Source organism: Euphorbia lathyris, chromosome 1 (assembly GCF_963576675.1).
Source record: "Euphorbia lathyris chromosome 1, ddEupLath1.1, whole genome shotgun sequence".
Classification (NCBI taxonomy): domain Eukaryota; kingdom Viridiplantae; phylum Streptophyta; class Magnoliopsida; order Malpighiales; family Euphorbiaceae; genus Euphorbia; species Euphorbia lathyris.
In genome coordinates, this window is record NC_088910.1 from 21,657,774 (window position 1) to 21,665,103 (window position 7,330).

Consider the following 7,330-nt stretch of genomic DNA (forward strand, 5'->3'; position numbering starts at 1 on the left):
GACGAGGTACAAAAACATGTGGCATAATTGAGGTCTAATTCAGGCAAACTAAGCTAATTTTAGATGCTGTTAATGGAGTACTTTTTGTAGTTATAAAATCCGTTAGGCAACAAACATATGGTATCGTGTTGTTTCCATTTTGTCTGAATTCCATTATTTCACTCCATGGGGTTTCGTGTTGTTCCCATTCTGTCTAAATTCTTATCACGTGTTATACATATATTAAAAAAGAATTGAATATTCTTTTGAACTTAAAAGCATTTTATTTCCAAATCTATTCTTAGATTGCAAACAACATTACAAACCTCTTACTTTCGTAAACAACTAATATATAACTGATACGGAATACATGAACATAATATTTTATTTTAATAATTTCTAAAATTGACTCAAATTGTTAATTGTACTCATCTATCTATGATATGAGAATGCTCTTAACGGACAATAATAAGGATATTTTTGAACTATTCATCAATTATTTGTGTGAGTAATGTTTATTTAATAATCTTAAGTAGGTTGAACTTAACTTGCCAGAAAATTTTCTCAATGCATTTCAGGGCGGATTTAACATATTCTCATCTAAGTTCCATTCTTGCTGCCATTGTTAGAGTTTTATAGATGGGGCAGTATATAAACCTTCTCGTAAATCATTAGTGGCCTCAAAATTTTCTCATCTTGGAATTTAGATTCCCCCTTACCACTCAAAAGAATTTCCTTAAAAAAAGAAAGTTTTCACAAGCCCCGTTTATTTATCGGAAATATTAGATAAGAGAAAGTTTTGTATTGGAACGGTGTTTGATTATAACACCAGAAAATGGGTAGAAGTGGTGGATGATTATTGTTTTCAAAATGATAAAAAGTAATATAATAAAGTTTCAAAAGTTCAGAAAAATGTTTTATTTTTCATATAATTTTCTTTTAACTAACCTAATTTTTTTTCCATTAAATCTATTTCCTAAGCAAACAAATATCCGAAAAATCATTAACGTGATTTGTACTTTAGTTCTTAATTAAATTAAATTAATCAACTATATTATAAAAATAATAATAAACAACTATAACTTGCAAGTTTCTCAAATGTTTTAGCTCAATTACTAAGTAATCATATGTTTTCTTCTAACAAAACACTTCATACATTAAATACTGTCTAGTGGTCCTTTTTCCCCCTTTTGTCTAACATATAAATTTTTTTCTTAATAAATTATGATCCACTCTATTGGCAGATTAAAAAAAAAATCCCCTAACATTTTATATTATGTATAAACAACAAATTGAAAAGTAATAGGGAAGTTACTAGTTAGGTATATCAATTATTATGACTCATGACAAATTGGATCTTTTATTAACAAAAGAAAGAAAGATGAAGCAGTTTTGAACTTTTGATGAACTTGGGATTTTAGTAATCTGGTAATCTAACAAATGGGAAAATAAGAAAATAATTGGAAAAAGAGTTGACTGTCTGAACTAATTTGTTGACTAATAAATGCCTCTCTTTTTCCCACCAAGAAAAAAGGCATTGATATGTTTATGTTAAACTCAAGGAATCTGCTTTTCTGAGAATATCCTTTGCACTGATTATTATTACTTGGCTTTTAGAAGTTGCAATTCTTTTCTTTTCTTGTTGTAAAGCTTAATTTCAAAAATAAAAAAACAATGTTTCTTCAATTTGGTAGACCCCTCTAATTACACCAAACACTAGGCTCAAACACAATCATTCTTTTTTAATTTATTTTATTTTATTTTTTGTGCTCACTTTGGAACATATTAATTTGTCTAATTCCTATAATTAGGTAGGCTGATCTTTTTGTTTGTATATAATTGAGCAAATTACATACTTAATTAGACTAATAATGATTGCTTGTTTGGAATTTAAAGGAATATTTTTGAGATTCCCATCATATTGGCATGTCCCATGCTACTACTTATCAATATCATTATCAAACACTTTTCATTTCAATAATTACTATTAGTGCTATGTATGTTCAGTTTGGGTCAACTTAGCACAAATGTGATTATTGATTTACTTACCCTCACACTTATATAGAGAGTAAATTATACCCATAGCCCCTGGAATTTATCGTTACTTTCGTTATGACCCTTGAACGTCAAAATTGAATATTATTGCTACTGAACTTTGCACTTTATGGCCATTATGACCTTTTTATTATTGATCAAAATGACCATTTCAATAGTAGGTAACCAAACCTTCATTATAGAGCTAATCAGTATGATATTTTAAGCAACTTTAATTCTTGGTTTTAAGATCATTTCGGTATATTGTTTGATAAAGAGGGAGGAAATGATTGTTTAGAGAGAGAATTATTCTGAAATGTTGAAATGATGGTTCCATTCAAATTGTGATTGTAAATTAACTTTGGTCAATGGTAAAAAATGTGGTTATGTTAGTAAAATGCAAAATTTAGAAGTTGTCATCCTGAAAATTTAAATTCAAGAACCATAATGAAAAAGTATTGGTAATCTTCTCCAATAATACATCAACATTGTTATGCAAACTAACTAGTGTGTAGTTGATTATTTATTACAAAGTGAAAAACATGAAGAACAAACAATAGAAAAAAATCATATGGACCAAACATAATTTTTGCAAAGTGACTTTCTATCTGTTTTCTTAAATCGAATCAGGGAAGAAGAGCATTCTTTTTTTTTTTTTTTTTGGTAAGAAGGGAAGAAAAAAAAACAAACAAACAAAAACCTAACCCGGGATTAGTCTAGGAAGACTGACCCCAATCCTATCCTCAAGAAGAGAAGGTAACAGAAAAGAAGGAGGAACGGAAAGGGTAGAAACACCTAACATCCCTCCATGCCCAGCAGCTGCCAAGCGATCCGCCACGCGGTTTTGCTCCCTATAAATATGGGAGAAGGTAAGAGAATCGAAGGCAGGACGAAGCCTCAAGATGGCTTTAATGAGATTCTGACTCTTAAGACAAACAGCCTGTCTATCCGAAATCCTGTTGATAGCCTCCAAATTGTCAGACTCCACCGAAAGTCTTTTAACACCCATGCGAATGGCGAGTTTAATGCCAGACAAGATCCCCCAGAGCTCTGCAGTAAAGGAGGAGCCCGTACCTAAGTTATGGGTAAACCCAGCCAGCCAGGCGCCACCAGCATCCCGAAGAACTCCACCAGCAGCAATTCTGCCATTACTAAGGCAGGAGCCATCCGTATTCAACTTGACAACCCCTTCCCTGGGCTTCCTCCAACCAACTAACTGGACCTCTTTAACCGGGGAGGGGTGAACCAGGGGCTCTCCTTCAAAGCTCTTTGTAATAACAGAGAGTTTTTTCGAGAAGTAAAACCGGAGGTCAGGAATAAAGACAGTCTTCTCAGCAAATAACTCTTCATTCCTCCATTTCCACATTTGGTGACAAATAATAGCGAAGAGAATAGCCCCGTGCTCCATACTGGCCAACAAATTCCCATTAACGCCTTCAGAGAACCAGTCAATATCAGAGAACCCCATAAAGGAAGGAAGGATGTGGTGAGGAAGGACCCCTTCCCAAACCTTTCTACTATTCGGGCAATCCCTCAAAGCATGGCACAAGGTTTCCACATGGCCGCTGCATCTGCTACAGGCACCAGATACAGCCAAGTGCCTTCTGTGTCTATCTGCATTCGTGAGGAGCCTGTCTTTGACTCCCAGCCATAGGAAACTCCTAATGCGGTAGGGGACTTTGAGGGCCCAAATGGACTTCCAAATTTCCAAAGGAGGATCAGCCCTATTAGGGATAAAAGCTTCATAGGCCGATTTGCAAGAATAAGAACCATTATTAGTCAAGGCCCAGCAGTGTTTGTCCTTATCCTCCTCCTGATTACTAATCTTCACACCTCTAATATTAAGGAGGGTCTCCAGGCTAAGAAAGGAGTCGAACTTAGACCAGATCCAGTCTCCCTCCGAGTCCACCACATCAGCAATTCTCCAAGAGAGGAGATCATTCGGCGGAGGGGCGATGCACACCTCAATCAACGGTTTGTCACCAATCCAGGTGTCATACCAGAAACTAATGGATCTCCCATTACCCACCTCCAAGCCAATCCCCGTACAGAACTCAGCAAAAACAGCACTAAGCCCTTTCCAGAGGAAGGAACAGCTAACAACCCTCTCCTTCGGGCCACCAAAGATTCTATCTTTCCTATACTTGCCGCACAGAAGACGAACCCAAAGGGAGGAGGGGGATTGCCACATTCTCCAAAGAAGCTTCATTAACAGGACTTTATTATTGTCCTTAGCTTGCCTTATACCAAGACCCCCCCTGCTCTTAGGCTGGCAGGCTTCCTTCCAAGGGACCAGGTGAATCTTCCTCCCATCCCCAGACTCTCCCCACAGAAAACGCCGATTAATTTTATCAAGGTCGTTGAGGACCGGCTCAGGGAGCTTACAGGCTTGCATGATGTGATTTGGAGCAGCGCAGTTGATAGACTGGATTAAAGTAAGGCGACCTGCAAAGGAAAGAGAATTAGCTTTCCAGCTAGCACACAAACCGTTAGATTTGTCCAAAATGTCTTTAAAAGAGGCTTTGGACACCCTGTCACTATGAAGAGGGACCCCAAGGTATTTCCCAAACGATTGAGTCAGGGGAATGCCAGACATCTCACTCAGTCTTCTACACAAGCTATTATCCATATTCTTGGAACAAAGCATACGGGATTTATGGATGTTAATCTTCTGACCAGAAGCCTCACAAAAGCAGTCGAGGATATCCATCACAGCCTTAATTTGTTCCTCATTACCCTCCACAAAAAGCATGACATCATCAGCAAAGAGTAAATGGGTAACAGGGGGGCAATGTCTGTTGATGGAAACAGGGTGGAGAGTCCCTTTGCTCACCGCCTCTTGGATCAGGTGAGACAATCTTTCCATGGCAATAACAAAAAGGAAGGGGCTCATAGGATCCCCTTGACGAATACCCCTGGATGGAGAGAACTCATCCGACATATCCCCATTGATCATAACCTGGAAAACAGGAGAGGAGATACACTTTCCAATCAAATTCCTCCAGTTCTCCGGGATACCAGCTTTGGCTAAACTATCCAGAAGAAAGCTCCAGTTCAACCTATCATAGGCTTTCTCCAGATCCAGCTTGAGAGCCACGATCCCTTTCTTGCCTTTCTTAATCTTCATAGAATGGACAACCTCCTGGGCAATAACAACGTTATCCATCAATTGTCTTCCAGGAACAAAGCTCCCTTGATTTTGGCTGATAATATCCGGAAGGATCTTCCGGATTCTATTAGCCACAATCTTAGTAATAGCTTTATACAAGACATTACAAAGACTGATGGGTCTCATCTGGAGAAAGGAAGAAGGCTTGGCAACCTTAGGAATCAAGACAAGGAGGGTTTTATTAACCAAACTGATATCGTTCGAACCACCAAAGACACCTAACACAAAGCTGTATATACCCTCTTTAACAGTGTCCCAGTGTTTATGATAGAAACTAGTGGGGATACCATCAATACCAGGAGCCTTAGTGGAACCGATGCTGGAGAAGGCCAGATCAATCTCTTTAAGCTCAATGGGATGGAAAGCATTATTAATAGCATCCTCCCCCAAACGAGGAAAGGAAATGCCAGATGGGCACTCTCTAGGTCCACAGCTTCCTCTCTGAACAGGTCCTTGTAGAAATCAAGGGCAAGGCGCCGAATGTCCTCCTCCTCAAAAATCCACTCACCACTGGCGTCTTTAATAGCCTCGATCCTATTTCGCTGTCTCCTAATGATCGTTGAGAGGTGGAAAAACCTGGTATTCCGGTCCCCGTCTTGAATCCAAGCCTTCCTAGATTTCTGGAACCACATAAGCTCTTCCTGTCTAAGCACAGCTTCCAACTCTTTCTGAAGAGCTCTTAGGTGACCATTCAGGCTATGATCAAAACGAACCTCCAAGCAACGCTGAACACCTTCCATTCTCCTTAAGAGTTTGTTCTTCCTCCTGATAATATGACCAAAAGTATTTTTATTCCAAACAGCCACATTCCTCCTGAATTCCTCAGTAGCGAGGAGAACATCAGAGTGGGGATGCCAATTGCTTTTAACGAAATCCTTAAACTCGGGGTGAGACTCCCAAGCCACCAGATACCTAAAAGGTCTATTACCTTTCAGCCGATTTCCTTTGACCAAATTAATGAGGATAGGGCAATGGTCTGAGTGACGGAAAGGGAGATTAAGTACCTTGACCTCAGGAAACCTATAAATCGCTGCAACATTAGCGTACACCTTATCCAACCTAACAAACACACTATTCCTTTTCCAGGTAAATTTGTGGCCAGCAGCACCCAGGTCCGAAAGCCCGCACATATCCATACTTTGCTTATGATTAAGACACCGGTTCACATAATGATTACCCCCTCCTCTCTGATCACTCAAGAGGGTAATGTCATTAAAATCCCCGGCAACCAACCACACCTCCACCATGTTAGAGCTAAAAGAATGAAGGATCTCCCACAGCCTTCTTCGATTAGTCGAAACAGGATCAGCATAGACGAAGGTAATAAAGAAGGGTTTATTACCCGGGTAACACACCTTACTATGGATGAATTGACTGTCCATAGTAACAATATCAATATTGACTTGACCTGGCTTCCAAAAGAGCCAAATCCCCCCTGCCCGGCCAGTAGCCTCCGACCTGACGCAATTCCAATTCTTAAACTTTCTAACCACCTCATCTGCTTTGGCTCCACTAACCTTGGTCTCAAGAAGGACAAAGCAGGAAGGGTTAAACTGTTTAATGAGATCATTGACATGAATGCGGGTAGCCTTGCTCGCCGCACCTCTAACATTCCAAACGAAGAAGTCCATCAGAGGGGGAGACTACAGACGCAGGCCCAAACCCTAGATCAGGTATTTGTTTGGGGCTCCGGAGAGCCTAGAGGCGGTCCCAGAAGGACCCCTTTTATCCAAAGAATTCAAACCATGAAGGTTCTTTTTAGGTTTCCCTTTGGGATTCTTCATGTTTAACTTACTCACTCCTATAGTCTTACCAATAGGAGCATCAACAGGAGGATGTAGAGTACTCGCCTCCCTACTCAAACCCTTCCCAGCTGACAGGATAGACTGGGGAATCTCTTTGCCTTTAGCAGAAGCATTAGAGACAAAGAGAGGATTAATAGAATTACCCAGACTAGAGGCATGCTCTACTGACTCCAGACCAGGCATGCTTAAATCAATCTGCTTATCAGAAGGATCCGAGTCTTGATCTTCCTCCATAGACAAAACACCGAACCTTGACCCGGAACCCGAAGCTGAGTCCACTCCAGTCTCAATCCCCTTCTTAATATCCGGGGGTCTGACCTTGATCTCAGGAGCAATCTGGAGA